This window comes from Lycium barbarum, chromosome 5 (assembly GCF_019175385.1).
Source record: "Lycium barbarum isolate Lr01 chromosome 5, ASM1917538v2, whole genome shotgun sequence".
Taxonomy (NCBI): Eukaryota; Viridiplantae; Streptophyta; class Magnoliopsida; order Solanales; family Solanaceae; genus Lycium; species Lycium barbarum.
The window spans coordinates 7145483-7152583 of NC_083341.1; the positions used below are offsets into that span (position 1 = coordinate 7145483).

At 33.1% G+C, this 7101-nt stretch overlaps 1 long non-coding RNA gene across 1 annotated transcript; it reads right to left on the reverse strand.

The window, feature by feature from the left end:
* Positions 1–5090: 5090 nt before the first annotated feature.
* Positions 5091–6666, reverse strand: LOC132642249 (uncharacterized). The gene is made up of 4 exons (XR_009583074.1): positions 6533–6666; positions 5693–5808; positions 5542–5606; positions 5091–5391 (listed from the first exon to the last, which is right to left on the reverse strand). It is a non-coding gene; the product is annotated as an uncharacterized LOC132642249 (long non-coding RNA).
* Between the last annotated feature and the right edge of the window lie 435 nt (positions 6667–7101).

Here is a 7101-nt window from a genome sequence, read left to right on the forward strand (position 1 = left end):
TTTAAGGTATACTAGGGTACCTATAAATTATTAATATATGCAGCTTAACATGGTCTACGAAAATAAGTGAGATTCTAGGTAAGAGTTCAAATTATTCCGAAGGAAAGGTGTTAGGCATCCTTCAGAATCCACAAATGTGGTTCCCGGCTGGACCAATTTAACTATACGAGGGATGTGTAAAAAGGCTTGATTATTATTTACAAAAATTAATAGAATTTAGACTAAAGAATAACTAATATGACTATTCACATAAATAATCATGCAATACGTATTTATACATATGTGATATAATAATTATTAAAAAAAAAGTTATGTGCAACTTAGAAGTTTGGGTATGTGAAAAGAGTATAAGGAATGGACATGAAATTACTCAAGGTAAGTTAACTAATTTAACTAGCCTAAGTATGTACGTCTAATCAATTAATCATGAGAGTATATTCTAAAGCCTAAATATTGAGGCAAATCACCCTATTTATTTACTTAAGTGTGCTAAGCTATTGAATTAAAGCTCTAGCAAAACATGATAACTATAAGAATATTAGCTACGAAAAATAATAACTGCCTAATATTAATTTGTCTAAAACACATAAAATTTAAATCACCTAAGCAGATCATAAATAAATATCACCAACCTGCACCCTAAAAAGTAAAGTTTCACTATATTTTATGCTTGCATAATTTAAGAATGTAAAAAAAAAATATATAAATAAAGAATTTAAGAAGCTATTTGAACTTCTTTTGATTGTCATCTTCAAAAAGTAACTCCAGATACCTGTATGAGACTTAATAAAATGTTAGTAAGAGAATAAATAATTATCGGATGAATTAAAAAAAAAAACAATGAATAAACTTAAAATAAAAACCCGTCTTTATACACGGAAGGCCTTAGAAATCGACGGACATTTCTTCATCGGCCATACCGGTATAATATCTTTTCAAACAAACATGTCACAGTGAGAAGAGCCAACAAAATTAATAGTGTCAAAATGTTGTCCAAAGAAACACATCAAATAATAAACTTTTCAGTTGAAAACAAGAATAGTAGAAATGTGCAGCAATGATTCAACAATGATAAAATATTTTCCACCAAAACATATTGAATTGAGTGAGACAAAGGTATCCAGCAAGCCAATCATTCAACGAACCATAACCAGTAAAAAAAAAAAAAAAGGAAACAACAATGGAGTTCACCGGAAGGAAAACCAAGCTTTGCGATAGTTTTTTTTTTGTTAAAATCTGGAAAATAACAAGAACGTTAGCAGAGGAAAAACATATATGCACACGCATGAAAAATTCAAAAAGGGAAGGATATCACCAGGAAACTCAAGAGCAAACAGATTTGGAGTTTTCCGATACGTTCGTCGGCACTTAAACAACGAAGAAGAAGGAAATGGAAGGGGTTAGGTAACAGGCTGCTGGTTGGTTACTCTACGGTGGAGCTCGTCGGCGTGGATGGTAATGCGACGATGTGGCTGCGGTGAAGGAGAAGAAGACGAGAGAGATGTACAGAGGAGGAAGGGAAGGAGCAGACTGGGACCATTGGCATTCATTGTTGACTGGTCCTGTCCATTCATGATAAAAGAAAAAAAAAGGGAACGGATATGGAGGAAGAAAAGAAGGGCAGTGGCGTCATGTTGTTGTTGGCGTGGTATTTGGTTGTCGTGGGCTTCTCCGGTTCACCGGAGCTTGAAGCTCCTCGCCGGAGCAGCGAAGAAGACGAAGATGGGGATATGAGCTGGAAAATGGGAAGGGAGGTGTTTTGGAGCGTCGCCGGAGCTCCGAGCTCCGGCGTGGAGGCGGCGGCGTGTAAAAAAAACATATGAGAGGAGGGAAAATGTTTAGGGTTTCTTTTGTTGGAAGAGAGAGCCCCAAAAATCTGAAAATTAAGTGTGGTGTGTGTGTAAATATATGTAGAAGATGAATACCCCCTCCCTTTTCTTATAATGCAAAATGGCCCCTGTTTTGTCCAAAGAATAGAAGATTGCACCCTTTTGTCTCCTCAATGCTTACCTTAATCCCTTTTTAAAAAAAATGATGAAACCTTGACTTGATCCGATTTTACTCTGCGTTAAAAAATTAATTACTCTGATTTTCTCTGCACTGTCAGACTGTACTAAAATATAGTTATTAATACATGTATAAATAATAACGCAAGTATAAAATATAAACACTAATGTCTATGATATGAAAATGTATTGCTATAAAATTAAGAAACAATTATTAATTGCACAAAAAATGGTAGTATTATGCTGTACATGTGCAAAATAATGATTCTTGAAAAATGACAATAAATTGAGAAAATTCCTAAAATAAGGATAATCATCAATAAATTGTTGAAAAAATGTAAAAATGTGTAAAAAATGTATTTCGTGCTCTTTAACGAATCAGGGCCCCCCAAAACGTTAATTTTAAGCACGTCGAGCCAAAATTAGGTGTCAACACCTATCTTATATTTTTTTCCCTTAATGAGCTTAAAAAGAACACAAACGACCGTTAAAATGGGAACCTAAATTAGTAAACCACATAAATATTGAAGGGAATATATATATATATATATATTAAAAAGAATCATCTCCGAATATGACCCTAAATTAGTAAAGTACATAAATACAGATCTCAACTTGCAATTGCATGTTGACCAAACTTTAGAATTCAAAACTATAAAAAGGATACAATATTGAAGGCAAGATATATACTCCTAGTATAGTACTATAACAAACATTATTGGAGCAATGGCTTTGATCAATATTACAAACTCTTTCTTGATTTTCATTTTTGTTGTGTTTTTCACATTCTCACTTTCTTTTGCAGACACCACACTACCAACTATTCATCTCATTAGCAAAATGGATAATGGGACAGAACCAGTGAAAATTAGATGCAAAGTAGATGGAAAAATTGGTGCTGATTTAACTCTTAAATCAGGCCAAGATTTTTCATTCAAAATTATTGTGAAGAGTACATATGCTTGTGAAGCCACGTGGGGTTTGAAAATTGCTTCAATTGATGGATTTGAACCAAAGAGAGACAAAGGTCATCCTGTTATCTATTGGAGGGTGGCAAAAGATGGTTTTTATTTAAGTTGGAATAATATTGATTTTAAGTTGATTGAAGAGTGGGAATCTGAATAGTTTAACTCCCCTTTGTTATTTCTTGCAATATTGTTATTTTATGTTGCTTTAATTCACATGGATGCAATTTTATGAAAGTCTAGCCTTGTTAATTTTGTTGCATATGTGTACTTCTATCTAATTGTTGTTCAATTTGGCTCTGACGTTTGTTATGGTGCACACATAGGCAAACATAAATCCACATTTATATATCATTTAAACAACCCAACTGGTTAACATATATATCCTTTACAACTTAAGTAAATGAAAAAGACCAAATATATTCTGAAGTGTGAATAATTAGGAATGTAAAAATATATTCTGAACAATTAAGAAGGTCAAAATATACCCTTACGTGGCTTGCATCCTACGTATCAGACGCAAATCTGACCAAAATTTTTACAAAAGAAAATTGTTAATGGGAAAGATATATCTAAGACGAAAGATAACAATAAGAGTTACAGAAATAAAAATAGACGGTGATAAAGAAAAGTCAAACCACAATCCTAGGTAATTTCATAAATGGTTTCTAAACTATCTTTCTTTCCACTAAAATCACATAACTATTTTTCTTACATAAAAATCACAATATTAATGTAACAGATTAATATTGTGTAACTTCCCCTGATTTTTGTTGAGCATGCTTATTTCACGAATCACGTTAAATACTTACTCATACTGAATGTTTACACTAAATTAATTTAACTTATCATAATTAACTAATTTGATAAAGTGAAGATATATATTACTTATCATGATTAAGTGATAACTATGAACATTCAAGCATATATCATGGATCCATTAGTTCGATGGAAATACTGGTAGTGCAAATTTTTACCCTATTACACTCATGATATGACATCAATGACTTTAAGTCTTTAACCTTGACTTTGGACAGTAAAAGCATTAGTGCATAAACGTGTCTTAAGTAGTGATTGATTAAAATTCACACATTGATATTTGACATTTGATGAAAAATAAAAACAAATATGGAAACACGATAATGAATAGATTATCAAATTACCAAGATTTAAAAATGCTACCTCAATAAGGTCATTGTTATCATAAACTATCGTTAGGTATACCTACTGATTTGCTCCTCTATTAAAGGAAAAATATCCACCACGTTGCTACCACATATGGAAAGAAAATAATATCCTAAAATATTTTTTAAATCACATAAACCAAAACTGACCTGGTATTACTAATGATATATATGTATGTTTGGCTAGATGGGTTGATTTTGGGGCCTAGTTTAATGCATATGATCCACTTAAAGATGACAAAGGCAAACCTATTGTCTATTGGTCAATTAGATTGAAGGGTTTCTATAAGAGTTGGGATAAAGTTAATTGGACGGGCCTTACAGAGTGGAACAACTAGTAAGTTAAGGCGAAATTTTATCAAGACGAAATTTTGATTTGTTTTTAAGGTGATAAGAAAGATTTTATAAGAGAGAAGAATTAATTCGTGTTTGAATAAATAGGACGAATGATCTAAATCGTCCTAGTTCGTGTTATTTTTATTTTCTCTTTAATTCGCATTATTTTGGTTTTATATGATGCATAATTTCTTTCTTTCACATGGAGCATTAGTACTTTTGTTCTCTTTTTGTTATTGTCTTAATTCATGGTTACTGGTCACACTATTAAACTGAATAACTTAAATAAAATGTATTAACCCTACTTGGATAGTAAAAGCTATCCTCATTCAGTTATACAAGATACAATGATATATGACAAGTATCTTTATACATGTTACTACTTATCAAAGTTAAATAACACATTTTTTAACCTTATTTCATACTTGACCCTAGTAAACTGTAAACTGAACGATTCAGTCAATAGCAAAAAACATATAAATGAACATTGTACGCTTAATGAAAATGAAGGTGATTATCGTCGTTTAGTGAAGTATCAAAATTTCTTGAGTTCAAATCTAAAATTTCGGAAAAGATTTTGATGCCATTAATGGATTAGATGCTGAATCGAAATCCACTGCGCTAATATATATTATTCTGGAAGGTTTAGCTATATAAGAAAACTCTTCTTGGAAAACCACCATTATGCAGTGCAGTACATTTCAATGATGAAGGCTTCTAATTGAGACCATAACAAAGTAGAACTATTGGATTGCTTGAGACCTGAAAGCATTCCTTCGACTTCTCCTGAAATAGAGCACCTAACAGACGTAAATCATTCAGCTAATGAGACCCCATGGCTCACCTGAAATTGGATAAGTATGTTACCGTACTGTAGTCCAATGATGGATGTGGCAGCAGCTGTTAGCGAATTGCAAAAAGATTACCAGCAGAAGAAGTTGTTAAACGACAAACTAGAGAATAAGTGAAATTAGAAAACATGATATTACCATATAATAAGTACATTTCATAGAAGAATTCGAGGATGAAAAATAATGACAGATTTGTTACCTTAAAATGCCTTCAGGATCAAAAGCGGCATAACACCAAGATGGCATGTTGGATCCATTGCATTCCTGTGAAAGATAATATTGGTCATGAAGGGGCTAACTATGAGGTTTGGACATAAGCTTGTTAGCAGTGCAGTTCAGTAAAAAGTTACCTTCATATTTCTATATACAGGTTTTGCATAGAGGTGATTTATTCCAAGAATATAGCGATCAACCTTTCCAACAGAATTACAGCAGGTCCAAGATCTCCTCTAACAGAACATTTTACCTGCAAGTGGCAACAAATTTACCATCTTATATTACAAACTGCCTTTTTATGTGTTACTTGAGCCGAGGGTCTTTCGAAAATAGTCTCTCTATCTCCACGAGGTGGGGATAAGGTCTGTATATACTCTACCCTCCCCAGACCCCACCTGTGGAAATATACCGAGTATGTTGTTGTTGTTGCTGTTGTTGTTGTTGTTTATGTTTATGTTACAAATATAACATAACTGATGGCAAAAGTTCTCCAACCCAATTAGGAATCGAAATGAGCAGTAATGAGTGATCAGTCATTTTTAAGCTTGTATTGAATTAAAGCGGGCGGTTATAAGCTTCCATAGGATAACAATTGATTACAAAAGTTCTTGACTATGAGCAAGTGCTTTACATGCTGAATCAAAGGTAGAAAAATATTACTTGTATCACTCAAAGCAGTTCTTAGTTGCCATGTTTTAGGACTGTAGCTTCGAGTTTATTTACTGCAGTAATTTAGTTTTCCTGAGGTAATTTCTTTTCCTAGTCTTTAGGAGTTTTTCAGCAGATTTGTTGCTGATCTTTGGGTCTTTGAAGTTAGTATTCCATTATAAATTGAAGTCTTAATTGCCGTGATATATCGAACTTTTCAATTTCAGTTATTGAGCTCTATTCCTTTGCTATTCTCATTCTTTCACTGCTACAATAGATCCCCTGATAGAAATGAGATTGAAAAAAAATGGAAAAAAATGACTTACCTTTAGTGGTGGCGGACAGCAATGGCGGCGACGGAGGACAGGCAGTGATGGGGATGGGGCGTCAGAGGCGGGGAGGGGTAGGGGTGTGGTGTGGTGGAGTGTCGGCGACTGGGTAGGGGTACAGTGGGGGTGAGAGTTTTAATATAATTAGGTTTTGGTTGTTGGGAACAAGAATTGCACGATTGAAGTTTGGGGGAGTATATTAAATTTTGCAAGTTTATTATTTCGACCGCGTGCGGTCGAAATAGTTACGTCAGATTTGACTTAATTATTTCGACCGCATGCGATCGAAATATGATTTTTTTTAAATTAATTATTTTATTTATTTAATTTATTTATTTTTTTAAAAAATTCTCATTTATTATTTGTACAAAAATAAGTTTCGACCTCATGCAGTCGATATTTTATTTTTCGTGTAAATATCGACAGCTTGAGGGCGAAATCTTAAAAAAACAAAATTATTCTGAAAATTTCGACCTCAAGTGGTCGATTTTCTTTCGACCAAAAAGTGAGATCGAAAAATTTTGGTCGAAATTCACTGTTTTTTTTTAGTACTGAGGGGCTTTATT